At 37.2% G+C, this 22,506-nt stretch overlaps 1 protein-coding gene across 1 annotated transcript in view; it reads right to left on the bottom strand.

Moving 5' to 3' along the window:
• Nucleotides 1-978: 978 nt before the first annotated feature.
• Nucleotides 979-22,506, bottom strand: part of LOC124143842 (probable G-protein coupled receptor frpr-1) — a 36,062-nt gene continuing 14,534 nt past the window's right edge. Inside the window, exon 2 of the mRNA XM_046512967.2 lies at nt 979-5,569. The gene's annotated coding sequence lies outside the window, so the exon portion shown is untranslated. The remainder of the gene's footprint in view (nt 5,570-22,506) is intronic.

Below are 22,506 nucleotides of genomic sequence, written 5' to 3'. Positions count from 1 at the left end.
TTACCATACGACAGGCAATGAATTGTCTAATGCTGCATATCCAAAAATAATTCATCCTGCTATCCCTGCCATTGATGGCAACAAACGTTTGTGAAATCATAGCCTCAAAGAATAACAGGACAAAATAACAAAATTGAGAATATTTATTAGTATGAAGGTATGAAAGGTTTATGAAAAAAAGGATAACTAAATGAATGTGCTCAGTGTGTACTTATGTTAAATAAACATGCAATGAGGCTGATAACGATTCTCCAGTTCCCTAGAAATATCCAATAAAGCAATCAGTTCCTCATTGTCATTTGAGTATCGCAATCATCAGGTGTCATCAGATTTGGTTTGGTTTGTTGTTTAACGCAGGCTCAGCAATATTCCAGCTATATGACAGCGGTCTGTAAATAATCGAGTCTGGACCACACAATCCAGTGATTGATATGAGCATCGAATCCGCGTAATTGGTATATGATGACATGCATCAAACAAGTCAGCGAGCCTGACCACCCGATCCCGTTAGTCGCCTCTTACCACAAGCATAGTCGCCTTTTATGGCAAGCATGGGTTGCTGAAGACCTATTCTACCCCGGAGCTTCTTGGGTCGATTTACTCCATTGTATGAATTTGAAACAATTTCTTGAATAAATGTTTACACATGTTGAGCAAAGACACTCAAGTTAAAACTCGATCGGTAGTCGAAATTCACGTCAGCAAAGATGTGGCCGCATGAGGCCGTAGGGTCCATTTCATAAAAAAAACATTTACGAACGAGCGTTGTTCCAGGGATGAAAACTATCATTTTATCCAATGTTATCAATATTCATAGAAGTAAAACTACAGTGAGTGAGTGAGTGAGTTGGGTTTAACGCCGTTTTTAACATTATTCCAGTTATATCACGGCGTGTCAGCTTAATGTGAGAGGAAAGACCGAAGTGATGTAGGTTTACCACTTCGGTGAAACCAACGATCATAGGTATAGTGCTGACAAACCCAGAAACATAATCGGGGCGAACCGGGATTCGAACCCACAATCATAGGTTTCTGGCGTGCCTAAGCGACGCAACTCTGCACAGCGTATAGTGGCGCCTGATACGACTGGGCCTCCCGTTCCCCCCAAATTACAGTGACTTCCCGTTCCCCCCAAATTACAGTGACTTAAGTAATCATTAAGTAACAAAAGTAGTCAATAATCGCAATAATTACATTTAATCAAATTTTGAGTTTTGATAATCATTTTATAGTCCTTGATCACGTTCGCCTTGAAATATCTATATGCAGATATCTACACACATAAACGTGGCGTGATCTGCCTATATTGCTGTAGCCGTATACGAACAACATTTACTGAAGGATTTGTTTCAAATTCATACTGCGAAGAGAATGAGGGTCAGTGTTTGACGAAAATACAAAGTAGGTGGTCTCGGGTCCGTTTTCAGGAAACTGTAAAAGAAACGTTGATACCGCTTGTTGTATCAAAACAATGAAACACCCTGTCTATTTTACGGACGACACCAATAGTTGTACTGTTTGTGTTTCAATAACAAAGCCTAAAGAAAATATGGATGATCCCCGAATAATAAACTTGTATTATATAAGTTAGAGGATATCCACACTGCCATAGTTTTCTCAAATAGGACTAGACACATATCAAACATTACATTGATACCGACGTAACTACATGTATATTCTGTAATCAAATGGTATTCAATACCCCTAGAAAAACTCCATTGAATACTAACGTGAAGTAAATGCGATGATAAATATATAAAGGGTGCCCATAAAAAAGAGCATTTTGAAATTAAATGTTTTGGTTACTGCATAACCTGAATGTTTTTAAATGTATAAATCGGTATGTCTACACCCACTTATCTTGTGCGTTACCACAACAAATCGATCAGCTTTCAATATGTACTATAGCTACAGTTAGAAGCATTCTTTTTCTCATTTTGGAAGTAACTGTTTTGAAATTGCCAGTCCATATTTCACATGAACTTGTGTACTATTTATGGTGAGGCTGCACCTTTGATAAACAATAAACTGGTTTAAGCTATCAAATAGGACTAGACAACAAACAAAGATTACATTGATAATGACGTAACAACATGTTTATTCTGTTATCAAATGGTATTAAAGACCCATAAAAAACTCACTTGAATACGAGTATGAAGTAAACGCGATTTAGATAATAAATATATAAAGGTGCCCATAAAAATACCACCGTGAATATGCAGTTAATCCATTTTGATTATCAAATGGTATCAAATACCCATAAAAGAACCAAATTTATTATTCAGTATAACCTTAAAGTTATCAAAAGGTATTAAATACCAATGAAAACATCACACTGAGAATTAAGTTACTTCGGTTATCAAATAGTATTAATTACGCAAAAAACCAACGTCAAATGTGTAGCAAACTCAGTTTATATTAACATTAACATGAACATTAACACAAAAAACAACACAAAACACATAGCATTATGATCGATATAGACACCAAATAGTATTAATTTCCCATAACAATCACATCAAATATGAAGTAAAGTCGATTCAGATATACAGTACCATATTATTTCTGAAAAAACCCCACAGAAAATACAATGCATTATGCTCAATGTAGATATCAAATAGTATCAATTACCCATTGATATGACATTGATCGTGAAGTAAACTCAATTTAGATATGAAATATAAATCCATTTAAATATCAGATGCATTAAGCAGCCACATAACAATCACATTAATGTACAGTAAACTGTTTTCAAATAGGTTTAGACACCAATCATATATCACATTGATAATGACATTGATAACATCTATATTCTGATATCAAAATCTCCATTAAATACTAGTATGCAGTAAACGCGATTTAGATATAAAATACATAAAGTGTGCCCATTAAAAGACCACCTTGAATATGCAGTTAATCCATTTAAATATCAAATGTTATTAATTACCCCCAAAAGAACCACATTTAATATTCAGTATACACTTAAAGTTTTCAAAAGATCACACTGAGAATTAAGTAACTTCGGTTATCAAATAGTAATAATCAGTAAACGCGACTTATATATTCAGAACAATATTATTTTTGGAAAATAATCCAACCCCAAACACACTGCAATGTGTTCATACAGACACCAAATAGTATTAACTACCCATACAGAATCACATCAAATATGAAGTAAAATCGATCTAAATATACCGTACAATATTATTTCTGAAAAAAAAGCACCCAGAAAATACAATGCATTATGATCGATGTAGATATGAAATAGTATGACATTGATTGTGACTAAAACGCGATTTAGATATGAAATATGTAAATCGACTTAAATGTCAAATTGTATGAAATAACCATAAACAATCACAATTTATGTACAGTGAACTGTTTTCAAATAGTACTAGACACCAACCAAATATCATATTGATAATGGCGTAACTACATGTGTACTTTGATATCAACTAGTATTAATTACCGATCAAAAACGCCATAAAATACTAGTATGCAGTAAACGCGATTTGGATTGAAAATAGAAAGGTTGTTCATATACATATATATGCGAATATGCAGTAAATCCATTTATATATCAAATAGTACTGAATACTCATAAAAGAACCACATTCAATATTCAGTATACCTTTCAAGTTATCAACAGGTATTAAATACCAATCACGACATCACACTGACACTGAATAACTCTCTTTTGATATCCAAAGTATTAATTACCTCTCAAATAGTGCAGAAAGCTTAATTTTGATTTCCAATAGTAGAAAATAGTAAACTCAATTCAGACATCAAATACTATGCCTCTCCATTCTCCCGCCGTAAGTTACGAAATTGAACATGCAACCACATCTATTTTCGTATGAAATAGTATGGAAGTTAAAATCGTAAAAGGTTAAGATTTCTAAATAGTTAAAAAGTCATGAACCTGATTCAAATTATTTCATTGTTGCAGATTGTGTTCGCTTGTGATTTTAATAATAACCATGGAGACCGACCCAGTTCAGTAAATCTCACGGTCTATACTGAGTGAGTATGGTTTTACACAGCTTTTAGCAATATTCCAGCAATATCACGGCACATTGTAACCATGTCGGGATTCGAACCCGGGTCTTCGGCGTGACGAGCGAACGCTTTAACCACTAGGCTACCCGACCGCCCCCTCGCGGTGTATAAGCAAAAGCATCAACTATATATAATAATTATATCCAGAGAATGATCACAGAACATCTTTTTAACAAATTGAATATTTACGTTACATCACGTGTCAACGTTGAAGGAGCTTTAGGAAAGCTCACAGTAACGCCTGTCGTTGACTTTTATGCCTTTTTACCCAAGTGAGGTTTCATTTTCGAGACAAATCTTCGATTAGAAAGTTATTTATTGTATAATTTGAATCTATACAACACGTTATGTCCAAATATAGGAAGAAATAATTTCAATTCATTTACACACACACATCTTTAGAACGACTTTGTTAGCAACAGGAGTATGCTAGATCAATCGGATGTTCTTCCAGAATAAAATAATTCTCTCGTCAAATATCAACGTCAACTATTTCTTTATTAATCATGAAGCGAATTGGTTTTGGGTGCACTATTTGATTGTTTGATTTTATGTAACACGCCAGAACGACAAATACCCTGAAGTATCAGGATTTAGACTGGTTTTGTCCATTGTAGACTGGCATATAACATATAGTTTTCATTGTTTCAATACATCTACATTTAACTATGATCACTCACTCTATACGTACTCATGCGGGCGACATTTTTCATTGGTGTGTATATATGCTGCTCTTCTGACAAAAGTGTCACACGAAGCGCTTCAAATGGTAATTGAAAGTACCGAATAATAATTGGTTACTCATTGCTTATTCCACAATAAACGGCTGCTTTGATACGGTTTGCACGTATTTTTCTGAATTTTTATAACCAAACAATATTTACAGTAACTCGTTGAATAAAACATAATGCAAACTCAGTTAGTAAAGGGAAATGTTATTATTAACTTGAAATAATTTAGTACCAATCCTAAATTTACACATCCATATCACACGGATAATGAAAATGACTGCCTACATGTACCATCTATTAAGTTGGAACTGATATCTGTCACATAGAATCTGTAAACTGGACACATAGAAGCTATTAAATAACGAAAAGACACCAGGTGTTAGCGAAATGGTCTAACATTTTTTGTTCTCTGATTGGTGTTCGAATCCAAGTTTTTCCTTGAACCTTGGTTTCTCAGCACCATATCCGTCCTCGTTGGTTTCACCAAAATGGAAAACGTCTACGGCTTGCGTTACCTCAAGCTGTCCTTCCTCATTAAGCTGACACGCCGTCATATAATTGACATAATGATCACTAATTAAGTGACATTAATCCTTATCCATGCATACATTTTCACAACAAGAACCTCTTAGGAACATTGGCGATGTTACAATGTGTAACCAGTCGGGAACGGTATTTGAAGAACATCGATTTTAGAAGAACATGCCCTCGAACGTCAAATCACAGATGATGAAGATGTAAGCCAAGGATGGGTTAACTCGTCGTAGTCTGGAATTCTGTAACAACAGAGGTAGGAAGGATAATGCGATTAGGGTTGGTGAGTGTGTGAGTGACTTAAAATAAAACAAGCATCGGCACAGTTTCAGATATATATGTATATGCAAATAACACGAAGATGAAACAATACATTAACAGTCAAAGTCTTTCAAAGTAAAAACTGTACATATCTCTTACAAGATTCGTTCCAATATATACACGCTAACATATAGACTGCAAATATGTTTCTGCCAGAAATATATTAAGCTGAAAATTAAACTAACAATTATTTCTAAGAAATACTAGTATCATATATGTCCCGGTTCGCCCCGATAATGTTTCCAGGTTTGTCAGCACCATACCTGTGTTCGTCGGTTTCACCAAAGTGGTAAACGTCTAAGACCTGCATCACATCACGCCGTGACATAACTAGAATACTGTTCAAAGAGGCGTTAAACCCAACGCAATCGCTCATTCATTCATAATATGTCCTGAACTATCGTTTTAAAATGATATTTTCTCTTTCGATAAGTAGTCGTTGAGTTGCAAGCATGAAGAACAGCTTCCATTGCTCTCACCTACATTTGTACACGTTGCTGACTGTCACAACCGCCACCACTTATTATACGAGATTGAAAAGGATCACACGAGTGTCTTGTTCGGGGTAGGTATTCCTACTTGTACTTCCTCTAAAGTACGCGGAAGAACGTCCCTATATTGCCATTCCTGGCTTATATATATCTAGCCATGGGTATGGGTATGGGTATGTGACATGTTAAATTTCATATTGAAGGGAGCATCCATTTGATTTGTGGAAGATGGGAGGATTGTCCTACAAACTGTTTATTTTCTGAGCACCATCGACCAATTGATTCACATTCCCCATCAGCAGAAAACATTTTGACGTTTGGGTATTTTCCACAATACAAACTATTCAGTTTTCTCACCTCTGCCAACGAACTATTTATTTTGGGTATATTTTTAAACAAATTATTTACGTAAACAATCTCCTCCCTTCATAAAACAGAAATGGATGCTCCCTAAAGGTCTTACTTCCAATAGTTTCTAGTGATAATATAAACTCTTGTCTGAGAGTCTTTTCTCCAATGTTTACGCTGAAAGGTATATAGCATCTGATTTTTTTAGTAAAAAGACATAAGTTTTGATGTTTCACAACATGAAATATAAAATAATTAAACAAATACATATATCAAATTACGCCAAATTCATAATGGAGACACATGGTACGTATGTGACAGGTGCTCAACTCAATGTCAAATGTCCATTGTTCAGTTGAAAGAGAAAACAATATGACTAGTCCATTATTGGCACACCTCGGAATGGGCCAGTGTTACTTTAGGTGGATCACATCAGGACACTTCAGAGGAATGGAGGTGATAATGTCTAATTACACATAGTGATTCAAAATACATTGGGGCTCAATGTGTCGATTATCATCGGTTCGAATCTAATATTCGTTCTATTTACGATCCCGTTTCAGAACCATATTCATGCCGGTGTGTTTTGTACACTTTAGGCTTTCCTTTCATGCTTACCCTAACCCCAACCCTGAACCACTAATCCTGACGCTAACCATAACCCTAAACCAAATCCCTTGCTTCATCGTGACCACACTTCACAGGATGAACGTATTGAATACTTCACTTCCATAACGGATGAATGAGTGACCCTGAAATGGGTGTCATAATTATTCAAGACAAAGGAAAGTGAGTGAGTGAGTATGGTTTTACGCCGCTTTTAGCAATATTCCAGCAATATCACGGCGGGGGACACCAGAAATGGGTTTCACACAATGTACCCATGTCGGGAATCGAACCCGGGTCTTCGGCGTGACGAGCGAACGCTTTAACCACTAGGCTACCCGACCGCCCCGACAAAGGAAAGACATAACTAAGGGGTAGCTTCTATATCACCAAAGAAACATTTGTTTATAGTTCTGTTTGTTTTCTTATTGTTTTTATAAGCTGCATGTAAAATATCCAAAGGGTATCTCTTGCCAATCCGTGTAAAGGATTGGGTCCCTTGATAACACCTCTTGACTTTTGTAATGAAATTGTATGATTGTTTGAAATTGTCTGATATGTTGACGTATCATATAAATATAACGTCTTGATTATCCGCCAAACAAAATCCACTGGCCATAAAAGGCACATTAATCTATTTGTCTCTGTTTAGAGACAAACAAGTGGTACACCAGTTAGAGAAAAGATAAATTGATAATATGAAATAATAAAAAAATTATTGATACTTTTAAAGGTCCATTCCTCTTGACATATGATGTTAAAATGTCAGTTGAAACAATTACGAATGTATCAAGGTGCCAGAAAGTTTGGACAATTTCTCATGAGTATTGAGTGCCATTATCAAGCAAATTAGTTGTAATGATAACATTTAGTACACGTGATGGATGGTAGACAACATCATCAGCTTTGATGACAGTCAATATTCATCATTTCCATATGGCGTTTTCTCGGAGGTTTAGTCCATGCAACGGAAAAACCTATCATATTGTTACCTGGGAACATCTGGATAATTTGTATATTGAACGTTATCAGAGCGACCAATTTTGAAACTTTTGAGAGAAATAGACCAATACATTTAAAAGTTGTGCAGTCAGTTGACATGGGATATATAGTCTTCACAACTGTGGGTGATTAAACTGTGGGTGTGAGCGTTTATCTAAAGATTCTAGAGCCGATAAGAATGGGGGCAGACAACTTCTGCGTTGGTTTGGCAGATTTCTTCCTCAGCTTACACACTCTTAGTGAACATAGCATTATAGGTGGCATTAATTGATACGCCACATATACCAAGTTCTCTGTTAATGTAAAAAGTTAATGGAGTGATGCTTATAGGGACTAGCCGGTTGTTATTCTGTTATATGGCAGTGTGTTTCGTTCTGAACAAAGATTGTGGCTGTGTTACATTGTTTCTGCTGAGATTCGGAAGACGCTCATTGCGTTGTATTTGGACATTGATTTCTTGTCAGGGAATGTAGTTCATGCTATTTAGTGTATGTAGTCTGTTTAGGTTCTAGTGTGGTGTGTAAACTTCATGGTGTGTTTTAGAAACACGTGGAATTTTCTTTGTTGGGCACTGTGTAGAAGTTTTCAGTAGCCAGGTAGGCTTATATAAGAAGACAGAGAGCATGCCTCTCGCATCTCACGCACGCATTTCATCACACCAAGACTAGCTTTCATGTGAGGCTCACTCATCATCCCTGATTCCCCACTTTGACCATCTCGGAAGCTTGACTACTGTCGGCGCTGGGTGAATATATATTATTATCACCAACTTTTGCTATCACCACTGTATTTTTGTATTTGATACTGACCACTGCCATTATATTATATATTGCCAATGAATATTGAACTGCCATTGTAATTCCAGTGCAGTAATTTGTATTGATTTGTGAATCTTGTGAAATTTTGTAAAATATTGGTTCATTGTATACTATTTGTGGGTTGTTTGTTGGTTTCAAACTTTTACGCACAGACTTCTGGGTACACGACACGTAACATACGTTTGGGGCTCGTCCGGGATTGAAATTGAATATATCACAAATTATTTGTCAAAATTATTGAAATTATTTTTTACACTCAGCCAACTATCACTATGGTGTTTAGTGTATAGGAATTTGTTACGCAACCATCTACGGAACAAATCTCTATGCACAAAAATCTTGAAGGAATTGGCCAAACATTACAAACTTGACATCAAATCAGGAATTTGTGAAACCCGATGTCAAGAGATTTTGATAACTTACCTGGTTGAGGAAGAAATTGCCTCAACAGATGGTGGTTCGTTTGATCTTTCCAAGCAGATTAGACTTATTCCGCCCTTCTCTGAACGTGGTGTTTTTGAAAAAGTGGTCAACAGCATAAAATGGCCGGAAGATCAATGTACCATGTTGTTGCAAAGTGTGTTTAGGAGAAAAGCTCAGGAATTTTATTGTGCACTACCTATTGATAGGAGTTCTGATTATCAGGTTGTGAAGGCTGAAGATTTGAAGGCTTAAGAATTGGTTTCTGGAGCTTACAGGCCAAAGTCTGCTACGAAAATGGATGGTTCTTCTTTTGTTGACTTTGTAAGGGAGAAGGAAACTTTGTTTGATAGGTGGTGCACTTCAAAGGAGTTCTATGGTGATTGTAATAGTTTGAGGCAGTTGGTTATGTTGGAATATCTTAAGCAGTGTGTGCCAACGGACATTCGGACATATCTTGATGAACAGAAAGTGAATGGATTACACAAGGCTGCTACTTTGGCTGACGATTATTTGCTAACTCACAGGGTTAGTTTTACGCAGTCAGGGTTTACAGGCAGGAGTTCTCAGGGTTACAAATCAGGAAAGGATAGTTCATCCCCCTCTAGATCTTATTCCATCAAGTCTGGTCCACGAGTTTGTTGACAAAAATTCAAGCTCGACTCCAGTTGGTTAAACAAATACTTCTTGATTTTCGTCAGAGCCTACTTGTAGATATATAGATATTGTCGCAAGCCAGAGCATATCATTTCTGAGTGTAGACAAAAAGCTCACTTTCAAGAATAGTCATTCTTCATGCTTTCATGATTTCGTGAATGTCAAGTCACAGCATATAATGCACGGGGATAAGTCATCACCTGGTCTGTCTGTCCGCCAGTCTGTCTGTTTGTATTTCGTTACATTACACAATGTCATAGAGGTATATCGGAAACTTGAGTCACCTGAGCAAATTGTTTCGATGTGAGAAGTCCGTACAATTTGGTTGGAGGGGTCTGTGATCTTTGGAAAATGGACAGACTTAAGGACCATGCATGGAACAAATACTTCTTTAAAGAGGGCTTAACATAAAAAGCCAGTCATGAAGATATGAGTAAAACACTAGGTAATGAAAACCGACAAAAGCTGATCCATTTTCTCAAAATCTCTGCCAAAATCAGAGTCAAATGTGCAATTCCGACATTATAATTAGTATGCTTCCATGAATCACCATCAAATAGTGATGGTACGAGGTGTTCACACAAAGGTGACTGTAACCTGCCTCATCCATCACAAACACATGCAAAAGCATCCCAACACGGGAATATATGGCAGAAGTCAAATCGGTTATTGCATTGTACATAAGATTTGTCACTGATGCTTCATATTTGGAAATCTCCACATGTCCACCATATATTTTTTTAAAGGTTTCACTGAGGCCACGACTGTTGTAACCCTGACATATAACTTTTGATCATGAATCATATGACGCTCTTTATAATCTCCGTAGAAAGATCATAAAAAGGCTAAGTTTCATATTGTGTTGGTTCACTGGAGTATGAAACCGTGCAATTGAAAATCGTGATAGAGCTTGCGATACAATGTAAAACCAATTTCACCTCGTCCCTTTTTTGCACATATAGCCATTCCCCAGAACTCATGGAGTTTAATGTTGTTATCCATACTGCTATACACGTGATTTAACATGTAGGATAATTAGTGAAAAATTGAAGGAAATGCCATCTGAAGTTCACTGAAAAAACTTCCTCATTGATAACATGTTCGTAATATTTGGGGTAAGACATTTAGGAAAGAAGTAGGCATCCCCAGGGACACCAATTGTCCTCCTCTTCTTGCTTATCTGTTTCTTTATGCATATGAATCGGAATTTCTGTTTGGATTTGCAAAGTCAAAACAAGGTCATTTGGCCAAGAACTTTTACTTAAGCTTCAGGTATATCGGTGATCTGATATCGTTCAATAACAATCAAATAGCCATTTTTTATAAATAAAGGCGACCAGTTAGACAGCTCCATCTGTTTCATATTTAGATCTATAAATAAAGATTCAGAGTGACAAAACACTTTCCTCGAGACTGTATGATGGGAGGGATGACTTCAACTTTCCAATAGTCAACTTTCCCTTCATGTTGAGCAATATTCCAGCAGCTCCAGCGTTTGGTGCAAACTGTTATATACTGTTATAAACATTTATGAAACTGTTGAGATACAACCGAACGTACTCTTTATACCAAGATTTCAAAGAGCATCATATGACCCTTGCTCAGAAGGTCTTTAATCAAGGTTACAACATTCAAGGCCTCAGTAAAGCTGTCAAAAAGTTTTATGGTAGATATGTGGAGAACATTTCCAAATTCGACGCACCAATGACAAAAAATATGTCCGATGCAATTCCCTATTTTGACTTGACTATGTTCCTTGACTTGCCTTTGCATGTGTTTGTGACGGGTGCCACCGGTGGGGTAGGATTCGCTCACCTTTTCGCGAACCCCTAGTATCATCACTTTTTGATAGTGATTTCCATAACAAATAGAATTCTCTGCATAAAGCAGAGTCGATTGTCAGATTCCGACTACATCATAAGCATGTGTTAATGAATCAGGGTTTTGTCGCTTTATGTAATGAACACATATGCTTAAAAACAGTGTGAATTGGTGACCTCGATTGGTAACTGAGAGTATACGTCTTCTTTGCTTTCAACTGATCACTAAATAAAGTGTTTCCAGATTTGTAAACTTACATTTACACATGCACATCTTCCATATATCTGTATAACATAACTACGGTGATTCGTCAGCTACGCTGCTATAATTGTCATGATACCGATAATGTCAACTGTCTGTCCTGAATGTTATTGTCATCAAATACATCAGATTTCAATATTAATCCTTTAAGTTATCATAATTGAACTCCCTCAGTTGTAACACAAACTTAACATTGACACAATAAAGTAGAACGATCGAAACCCGAACTTACCAGAGAGTGGCGCGTTGCTAGCTGTCTTCACTGACCTAAAAGTCCTGTATATTCACTAAAATCCATTCAACCTTGGCAAGTGCCGAATAGTTGTTTTTACTTTGTGACGCGGAATCAGTTGAACCTTTTGAATATATTCAGGTGCGGATACCAGGCTGGTAGCCAATTTGTGGGTACACAGAAGAAGTATAGGAGTGGATGTGTCAAAGTAATAGATTCAGTGACTTCCTCTTTAAATCTCGGTATTTCAGTTTGTCAAATTGTACTGTCAATACTAAGCCACAGTTTCTAATCCAATATTGCTCCTCCGATTTGTTGCACAAACGACATTCCTTCGTGAATGCTGCAGGTGTCTCATGATAAAGGTTCGCTGTACAAAATACTACACCAGTAACAAGGGAATTATAGGTCGATTTTTCCTTGTGAAACGAAACAAGGTATTTTTTCAAAGCAAACAGTTTGTATGGTCGCCAGTTGGTAGCCAAATGGTAGTCAACTCTGATGTTGATAGGGGAAACAGATAGTCAACATGCTATACCGATGTCACAGTTCGGGGTTGGTTTCTCCTTGTGGTACGAGGTCTCTTCTTGCACAGAGATATCAGGGTGGTTCTAAACTCCCTACCGATCAAACAGTAGAACATAAAGTTAGTACCACTATTGATAGTAATCATCAATTTGCCAAACACAAAGATCCATGTTAGATATCTCAATCTACCGGGAGTTGTTAAACCGATATAACTTGAAATGCCTAGTGGACCATGAGTGGCAATAAACATTGCAGTTATGGCAAGAACAAGGCATGTCAGCTGAAACCCTCCCTGCCTGTTTCGTCTGCCAGGTGATCTGCCTTGGCCGTCCTGATTGGTGAATGATTTCATTTTACATCTTGAAACGACAAGGATGATGTTGCAAATGATGATGACGAGTATAGGGAGAATGCATGAAAATACCAGACTGAGGTACGAGATTTGAACTTCAAAGATTTGCTCCACAATGGCATTTGATGACATCCCCATAGGTATCTGCCTAAGACAGCGAGGCACGTTGAATATCACTGAAAATACTGCAATTGCTATGAGCAGCTTGTTTTGAACAGAATGACGCATGCACGTTGCAAACTTATATGGTGTAGCCACAGCCAGACATCGCAGGAGGGCAATCAGTACAGTTAGGTAAACTTCAAACATTCTGACTATGTAGAACGATGGCACTATACATTGCATCAACGTTGAGACTATATGTCCTTCGTCATAGTCAACGAATTCCAACGTCAGCAAAGAACCTGTTATCACTAAGAGTACAATATCCACGACATTGAGGTACTTCAAGAGTCGTAGGGACTTTGAACTCATTTTGGAAAGAACATACACACTAATCGCATTTCCAATTATACCCAATAAACTGAGTATGATTGAAACCCATCTGCATATAATGTGTATAGGAGCCATGATGCTGTGTATGGTGAATGATTATCTCACTGGAACGCTGCTTTATATAAAGACTCTTAGCCCTTATTTCCTTTGGGAACATGCTTTTGCAATTCATCTGAACTCGTTTGCACTTTTTCCTATTTGAGCGTTATGCAAATACGTCCCGATAGATTAATATGTAGAGGTGTCCTGGGGAAGAAACACTGTATCCAGTTATCAGTAATTCTACCATGACATTGATGAATGCTTGATCCTGATTGGTTAAAAGGAAATGTTCTATGGTGACCAGAATCGGAACAATTTAAGCTATTTCCTCATTGAAACAACCGACATTGAAAGTAAAATATAACATTTGAAAAATTGTTTGAAAAAACTTTATTCATGACAATATGTTGTTTACAAACCTTTTTGTGATCGATATTCGTTGCCATCTCAACCACCATCGTAAGGACTTGGCAGAAGAGGATTTGAAAGTCCATCACTCAGAAAACACTCGTCCATTCTAATAGCCATGAAAACAATGTTCCGACATCATTGAAGTCAAACTTGATGAAATTCGTTTCAGAACACGCACACTTAAGAAAATCATACACGACCCATTATTTATGGGCCATGAATGTCTCATGTCATTCACACTCTGGAGGCCGCCTCCGTGGTCTAGTGGTAGAGCGTCCGCTCGGAGAGCGGAAGGTCCGGGGTTCGATCCCCGCTCGCGTCATACAAAAGACGTTAAAAGATGGTACTTGGTGTTACCCTGTCTGGCGCTCGGCATTAAGGGGCTAAAACAAGGACTGGTCGGCTCGGAGTCAGTATACTGTGTCTGAGTGGGGTATTCATGTTAAACTTCGGCATGGTATCTCAGTGAGCTAGCACTATAAATCGGCATCAGTCCGGACTAGTACAAGCAGCCACACACACAATACACGTGCATGTCCGTCGCTATATAAGTGCAATAATCTTGGACGCGACGTTAAACGCCATTTCACCTCACCACCTCACACTCTGGCTTGGAATCCACGAAATCTTGAAATTGACAGGTAGCACCACACAGATAGGCATGTAAGAGACTCCACAATTTTGGCAGTATACACTCAGACATGAGTTACGATTTCCAGCTGCATATCCTGAATGGGTCAGGAAAAAACATACTTTTTTATAATTCTTTCATTAACTTCGATTTGTCCATGTGCCGAATGTTGGAGATCGACCGGATTCGGACCATGCACCGCTGAAACGATTTGTAATAGAGCTAAAGGTCATCCAATTTGTGCCTAAGCGAGTTAACATTGTCGCACAGATGGAAATATATGATATACCAATACCAACATTAGAACATTTTTGTCAGTGAAATAAAATCATTTGCTATTTTATATGCATAATGACATTGAAATAAAAGCGACAAAACCCTTTCCATATTCATAAGAATTTTTTGTCAAAAGATGATTCGATTGTACGATCATGACTGTATGTTTATAAATCACTATCGAATAGTGATGATGCCAGGTGTTCGCGAAAGGGTGAAAGTATCCTGCCCCATCGGGGGCACCCGTCACAAACACATGCAAAGGCAATTCACCTGAAGAAAAAAACACAAGTCAAAATAGGGAAATGCATTGGACATCAATTTTTGTCACGATGCGTCAAATTTGGAAATGTCCTCCACACGTCTACCGATTTTTGAAAGTTTTACTGAGGCCTTGAATGTTGTTACCGTGATTTAAAAAACAACAACGTCAGATCAAATAATGTATGATGTTCTTAGAAATCTTGATGGAAAAAGACGCAAATTAATTCAGCAGTATTATTCTGGAAGCGGGTACACGTTTCAAACGAAAATCAAACATGCAGTTTCCCCCGAACCCAAATTGAATAAGATATGTAGAGAAGCCAGACGTGATGCTCGGAAAGCATAGAGATAATACAGCATATATCGATGTGAGCATAATAGAAAAGTATACCGCAAAATGGCAATATCTATATAAGCAGTAAATGAAATAAATGACAGTCACATAATCAAATGACAAAAACGCAAGGTCGTTTTTCGTCTGATTTTTTCCAGCTTTTGATGACTGAAGAAGATGTTGATACCAGTGTGGTATTCAGGAAGGGATATTCTTCTTTCGAGCACATTTTTACTTTTCAAGCAATTATGCGACCATTTTTCTAAGTTACTAACATAAATTAGCGTTCATAGAATTTTGTTTTACCCTGTTAATCGTGATAATTATGTCTCCGAGGGAAAATGATACAATGTTAATTGGCACCGTGTCATGAAAGCAGTCTAGTCTTGATCTAGTGGCCGCAAAGCTTCCCTCGCTCTTTATTGTCCGGCTTCCATCGCCGTTTGGCAAAGTCCGGCGGTCGTCATACTCTGTACGTTCATCGTTAGAGAATTAGTGACCCATAAATTATATTCTCTGTAATCGCATACTTTTATCATGTATGGATTTGATATATGTTATCTCATATATGTTTGCTACCTTATTCATGTATGGAAAATGTTTTGATTTTCGCGCAGTAGCGGGATTATCAAGTACTTGTAGATATTTCTCTTCTATTTATGATCATTTTTGCCATCTCAATAATTGTACATACCTGGTTGTAAATCTTTAGTGGTACCGTGGGATAGCTTATGTTCAGCGATTTATTTATTTATAGTCTTTACTTCAAGATATCACTAGACCGTTCAGGAGTCGTCTTGCTACTTGTTGGGTCAGGTCGAAACTTGGGTTTCGTTATTAAGTGGTTATGGGACGGTTTTCTCCCTGCTACTGACTTACTCTGTTCGTATTGAGCTAAACTTATCAGCTAGGGTGTTTCATACTCCATTTTCTAGTAATCCGTGGATAACCAACTTTCAAGTGATTGCTTAGTTTAGGTAAAGTACCTTTTTACGATTGGGAGTGAAGTTTTGGTCACTTTGGTCAGGGACCCTTTCTAAATGATTGTGAGTCGAGATAGTCCTTAGCTCAAGTACCTTGTATTTTTTGGGAAGTTTCGCATTTCCTTGTCAAACTCGATGAGACTTTAGTCTATAAGTCAAGCTTGATATTCCGAATTAATTCTACTTCTTTAAAAAAAAGATGAATATATGAGCATTTATTTGATTAAAAATATCCTTTATATATGAGACTTTAAAATATTTATCCCTTGTGATGGAAAAAAATCAACAGTCAAGCAGGACATGCTTGACCACGATTCTCTCATTACAACAAGGATACAAAATTGAGGATCCTCACCTTTCAATAAGTATTCATGTGTGTACCTGCAATGGCCAACACGACATCGTCGCATTATGACCTCATCAAATCTGGACTGACAACCCAAGAAGGTATAGTTGGTTTAATTTCATGTTACTTATTTATACCCACCTGGTTGTCCGACTTTTTTTGCATTAGATCTCGGATGTAACATCTAATTACTGGCTTATAATCACTGTATGGGATCAGAAGTGGTGTCTCAGGTTTTTTGAGTGCTGCTTTTGCGGCAGTATGAGCCAATGCGTTGCCAACGATTCCAACAGAAGACGATGTCGTATTGGCCAGTAGAAAGATCATTATGTAGAGCAATTACATGAAGTAAAATTGGATGCTGACACGAATTATTTTTAATACCCTGAACACAGGACAGATAGTCTGAAAAAATAAAAACATGTTGATGTTCATACTGTTTCATAAATTCAAGAGCTGTTTAAATGGCCTTTAATTCGGTTGTCAGTATTGAAGAGTTACCTGGTAATCTAGTTGATAGTTGAGTTGAGTTCTGGATCCAACGACGATCGTGGCGCTGGCAACAGTGTCACCATCCTTGGATCCATCCGTAAATATTGATTTGTAAGTATTGTATGTACGTCTTAACTGATTAAATTCTTGTTGGTACTGTAATTGATTTGTTTCTGTTTTCTTTAGTTTGGACAGTGACAGGTCTACTTGTGGCTTTACCAATTGCCGAGGAGGATAAGACAGCAGCCAGAAAGGAGATATAGTTTCAAGTTCAGTATCAGCAGCAGAAATGAAAGGTTTAATAATTCTCATTCATGGAGGTGGAATAAGAGACGATTTCCTATTGTACAGATCTACTCATAGAGTGGATTAAACACACAGTTATAAGATGGGTTAGACTAATTAGAATATAACTTTGTGATATACTGTAATGATAGATGACTCATCGCCCTCAACATACAGGCTGTCAATTGGAGAGGTTCGGAAAGATCCAAGACAGAGTCTTAGACCTTGATGGTGGATAGCATCTAAAATTTTAAGATTGCTTTTGTAGGGTCCTCCATAGATGATGGAGCCATAATCGAGTTTAGAACGGATGAGTGATCTATACCGACTGGTCCCCTCCCCACTTGGAATTAGAAACAACTTTTAATAAATCTGTTGCCTTCAAACATTTAGCTTTCAGATATTTGATATGTGGTAAGAAAGTAAGATGGTGATAAAAAAATATTCCCAAGAATTTCGCTTCCTTTACAACTTTAATTGGAATGCCCACTAGATGTAAGACGGGTTACTATGTGTCTTTGATTTTATTTAGACAAAGCTGCAACTGTCTCTCAATCGTGGTTATATTTTTACCTCGACATGATACATTAAATTATCAAGAAACAATGACCCATGAACAGAGTCATTTGAAACCTTAGAAAAACTATTTATCTTTTTACTTAACAAAGTTACTGTTGATATGCTACCTTGTGGGACATCCTGATCTTGATCGTAAACATCAGACAAGGTGGATCCTACACGTACCTGGAAATTTCTATCTGTTAAGAACTGTGATATAAACTTAGGCAAACGGCCTCTCAATCCCATCTCATGAAGGTCTATTAAAATGCCAAGTTTCCAGGTTGGATCATAGGTTTGTGTATTGATGATAGTATTTTGTAACAAATGTCTCCAATCTAACTAAATGGTACTTCTATTTTTTCTAAAACCACATTGAATATTTGTTGTAAGATTATTCGTTTCTAAGTACCATATGAAGTTGTTATTTACCATTCTTACAAACACAGCTTGTAAGCGATATTCGCCTGTAAATTAGGATCAGTATGATCCCGGCCAGGTTTAGGTATTAGAATGACGACAGCATTACGCCGAGGTGAAGGGAAGTTACCTGTTGTCCAAAAATTGTCAAATATACTTAATAGAGTTTCTAAACACGAATCAACTAAATTTTTGATAAGTTGATAATGAGCGTTATCAGGCCCTGTAGCTGTATCATAAGCTTGGCCCAAAGCAATACTATTTCATGAAGAGAAAATATTTAATGAAATCCTCACCATTATTGTCAGTAAAATTTAACTTATTTGTTTCTGGACGTTCTTTAACTTTCGAAAATGTTGGAGTATAATTTAGTGATGAGGAATGTTTAGCTAAAGATTCACCTAATTTGTTTGCTATATGAGATTTATTTGTTAGTGAGGTATTACACTCCTTGCGGTGTTTAACAGTTGATTTTGAACCTTTTCCTTTAATGTTTTTAACCATCAAAACGTCAGACATTGGTGTTCGTGAATTAAGTATGGTCCAAATCGATTATCCTATCATTAAACAAGAACGGAGATAGAAATAATCCTGACAATTGTCCTCGGCATTTCCCTGATGAGCATTATGGTAACATATAGTAATATTAGGCTTACACGTTTGGTGGATATCAGGAGCCTCATTCACGAAACATGGGATTCAGGAAGGAATATCCAACGTCTTACCATATTTTGACTTTGCAAGCCTTTATGCAAACAGTTTGTCATATTACATACACACATACACATACATACATACATACATACATACATACATACATACATACATACATACATACATACATACAGAGCAAGAGTTTGTAGCTATTAAAAAGCCATCAGTATACAGAGCAAGAGGTTGTAGTTGTTAAAAAGCCATCAATATACAGAGCAAGAGTTTGTAGCTATTGAAAAGCCATCAATATACAGAGCAAGAGGTTGTAGCTATTAAAAAGCCATCAACATACAGAGCAAGAGTTTGAAGCTATTAAAAAGCCATTAATATACAGAGCAAGAGTTTGTAGCTATTAAAAAGCCGTCAATATACAGAGCAAGAGTTTGTAGCTATTAAAAAGCTATCAACATACAGAGCAAGAGTTTGAAGCTATTAAAAAGCCGTTAATTTACAGAGCAAGAGTTTGTAGCTATTAAAAAGCCGTCAATATACAGAGCAAGAGTTTGTAGCTATTAAAAAGCCATCAACATACAGAGCAAGAGTTTGAAGCTATTAAAAAGCCATTAATATACAGAGCAAGAGTTTGTAGCTATTAAAAAGCCATCAATATACAGAGCAAGAGGTTGTAGCTATTAAAAAGCCATGAATATACAGAGCAAGAGTTTGTAGCTATTAAAAAGCTGCAATTGTATCCTGGTATTTTTTATGTTATCTTTTGCAGATGATGTTACCTTGATATATGAACGGTGACCGTTTTTCAAACGCAGTTAAACATTGAATGCTCTCATTCCAAACAGTGACACCTAAATGTAACTTTTCATAAGACAACTATTGTAATATTTAGAAGGGATGGATCAGCGGGTTCAAGGAAAGAAACGGTCTGCTGTGACAAACCAGTTGTTAATGAGTGTAAATAACTAGGTGTTATGTTTTCAAACACACTTAATTATAAGAGATGCGTCTGTTACTGATCCTTGCGAGGAAAGAAAGCTCTTTTTCAAGTTTAACTTCCCTTTGCAAAACTACATGGTAGTTATATATTTTATAATACTTGGTGCGAATATACATGCAACTTTGCTTCCAGGCTTTTTATGTTGCGCATATTTCCACACCACTCAGGGGCATGCTCAAAGCGCTATTATTACCCCGGTCATTGGATCAGCGTTCACTCAAGAATCATTCTCAGCTACCTAGGGAGTATACAACCCAAGCTGCCAATTAGGCGCTAGAAGATAAACAACCACATTGCCATATTTTCTTAACGGGTACCCATTCACTGCTGAACAGAGGCACATTTTGAACAAAGTCACTTGCCCAAGGAGTCGCCACATGTGTTACATATGCTTAAGTGTGGGGCAGGGCCGAAGCCCAAGAGACTCTCAGGAGCAAGGCTGCCGAACGCGTTACCCATCCAAGGACTCTCCTGAATTGTGACCTGAGCGCTGTGTATAGGACCACATGCCACCACTATACGTGACAATACATGATAAAAAAACGGGCTATAGATCGCCAGGGTTATCTCCCAAAACCCCTACATCCCATTTCCCCTACAACCCGGTTCCCTTACAATTAGTTAAAACAACACGCGGCGTTTACCTGTCTGGCATTATGAACTCACCTAAAGGAGAGATTAAGGTCTGTTGTAGAGGTAGTAGAAATGAAAGGGGTAGAGCTTTAGGGGATTAGGGGACTTAAAGGAAAGTTTAAAAAAAAAGAATTAATGAAAGTGTAATGAAAGATGCCTGTATGATGAGAAGACAATTTTTAGAAATTACAAAAATAACAATAGGAAGAAACAATTATCACGGTACAACAGGTCCCAGGATGAACAACAACCTGGAAGGCTTTCATAACCGACTCAACCGAGGTCTCCCTCACCGACATCCCAACATCTACCGATTTATGGAGGTAGTCAGGAAGGTGGAACAGGCAGAACGAGCTAAGATTTTACAGCTCGACTTTGGAGCAACTCCAAGAGGCAGGAAGAGAGTGTACAGAGAGGTGGAGAACCGTCTCTGCCGCCTGAAGGACGAATTGAATAGAGAGTTGAAATCACCCATGTAGTTTCTAGATGCGGTTGGCCATCTCCTCAGGCTGGGATAAAGAGTGAATTGAACATTTTGAGATGAAATTTATTATAATGTATTATGAATTTTGAAAAATGAACATTTTGTTATAATGTATTATGAATTTTGAAAAATGAACATTTTATTATAATGTATTATGAATTTTGAAAAATGAACATTTTATTATAATGTATTATGAATTTTGAATAATATCGTAAGCGTAATTAAATATTTATCCCAATCTATTCGTGTTTCTTGGGTTGTTCCATTGTATGAAATAGGTAACAGACTAGGGATTAGCAGTGCCATGGACCGTGAACTCTGTTGTCTTAAGCTGTAGGGGAAATGGGATGTAGGGGTTTTGGGAGGTTACCATCGCCAGCAACCAAAGTTAGGTCACCATGCAAGGGAAATTGTTCTTTCAGTTTACCATTGATATTTCTTAATCCTTATTCTTTCTGTCATGGTAGATATGTGGAGGACATTTCCTCATTTGACGCATCAGTGAAAAAATGATGTCGGATGCAATTCCCTATTTGGACTTGTACCATAACATGTTCCCGTGTCTTGTCAGGTGAACAATTGACTTGCCCTTGCAAATTACACATCCATACAAAGGATAAGTGCTTTCGTATCAAACATTTGGAAACAAGTTTGATTGGAAATGTCCTTGACACTTTGTAAACTTTGTAAAAAACCAGCGACAAAACCCTTTCAATAATCAGAAATATCTGCTAAAAACAGAGTCAATTGTACGATTCCGACAATATCATGAGTTTGTGCTTATGATTCACTATCAAATTGTGATGATACGAGCAGTTGGCGAATTGATGAATATATCCTTCCCCACCTGTGACACTAGTCACATTGTTCACCTGAAATAAAACCACGGGAACATATAGTCCAAGTCACAGCTTTACTGGTGCTTTGAATGTAACCCTGATCAAACAAGAGTCGTATGACGCTCTTTGGAATCGTCGTAGATATTACGTGGATCGAGGCTCA

This window comes from Haliotis rufescens, unplaced genomic scaffold, assembly GCF_023055435.1.
Source record: "Haliotis rufescens isolate VD_foot unplaced genomic scaffold, xgHalRufe1.0.p SCAF_5, whole genome shotgun sequence".
NCBI lineage: Eukaryota > Metazoa > Mollusca > Gastropoda > Lepetellida > Haliotidae > Haliotis > Haliotis rufescens.
The sequence above is the reverse complement of the archived record's forward strand: the minus strand, read 5'-3'. Positions and strand labels throughout refer to the sequence as shown.